Source organism: Oncorhynchus tshawytscha, unplaced genomic scaffold, assembly GCF_018296145.1.
Source record: "Oncorhynchus tshawytscha isolate Ot180627B unplaced genomic scaffold, Otsh_v2.0 Un_contig_1102_pilon_pilon, whole genome shotgun sequence".
Lineage (NCBI taxonomy): Eukaryota > Metazoa > Chordata > Actinopteri > Salmoniformes > Salmonidae > Oncorhynchus > Oncorhynchus tshawytscha.
This window is the reverse complement of record NW_024609299.1, coordinates 122,501-123,574: the sequence shown is the minus strand read 5'-3', so window position 1 is coordinate 123,574 and position 1,074 is coordinate 122,501. Positions and strand designations below refer to the sequence as shown.

The following is a 1,074-nucleotide window of genomic DNA, read 5'->3' as shown; positions in this document are numbered from 1 at the left end:
ACCTCCTGTTGGGACAGAGAGACAATATAAACACCAGCACCTCCTGTTGGGACAGAGAGACAATATAAACACCAGCACCTCCTGTTGGGACAGAGAGACAATATAAACACCATCACCTCCTGTTGGGACAGAGAGAGACCACACACCAGCACCTCCTGTTGGGACAGAGAGACAATATAAACACCAGCACCTCCTGTTGGGACAGAGAGAGACAATATAAACACCAGCACCTCCTGTTGGGACAGAGAGACAATATAAACACCATCACCTCCTGTTGGGACAGAGAGAGACCACACACCAGCACCTCCTGTTGGGACAGAGAGACAATATAAACACCAGCACCTCCTGTTGGGACAGAGAGAAACCACCAGCACCTCCTGTTGGGACAGAGAGACAATATAAACACCAGCACCTCCTGTTGGGACAGAGAGACCACACACCAGCACCTCCTGTTGGGACAGAGAAACCCTATACACCAGCACCTCCTGTTGGGACAGAGAAAAACCCTATACACCAGCACCCTGTTGGGACAGAGAAACAATATAAACACCAGCACCTCCTGTTGGGACAGAGAGAACCCTATACACCAGCACCTCCTGTTGGGACAGAGAGACAATATAAACACCATCACCTCCTGTTGGGACAGAGAAACAATATAAACCCATCACTTCCTGTTGGGTCAGAGAAACCCTGACCCTGACCTTGACCAGATAAACACCATCACCCCTGTTGGGACCAGAGAAACCCTGACAATATAAACACCATCACCTCCTGTTGGGACCAGAGAAAATATAAACACCACACCTCCCTGACAGAGAAACCAATATAAACACCATGACCTCCTGTTGGGACAGAGAAACAATATAAACCCATCACCCCTGTTGGGACAGAGAAACCCTGACACCAGAGAAACCCTGACCGTTGTCCACTTGGGACCTAGAGAAAACCAAGACATATAAACTGTTTGTCCACCTCCTGAGAGGACTGAACCAGGACTTTGATAAACAGAGCACCTCCACTGTGTTCCAGAGAAACCCTGACCCTGACCAGAGAAACCCTGATATCAGACCTGTT

The 1,074-nt window shown here is 48.9% G+C and overlaps 1 long non-coding RNA gene across 1 annotated transcript in view; it reads right to left on the bottom strand.

Moving 5' to 3' along the window:
- Positions 1-430: 430 nt before the first annotated feature.
- Positions 431-1,074, bottom strand: part of LOC112239343 — a 12,123-nt gene continuing 11,479 nt past the window's right edge. The window contains exon 3 of the long non-coding RNA XR_006082039.1: positions 431-449. This is a non-coding gene — a long non-coding RNA (uncharacterized LOC112239343). The remainder of the gene's footprint in view (positions 450-1,074) is intronic.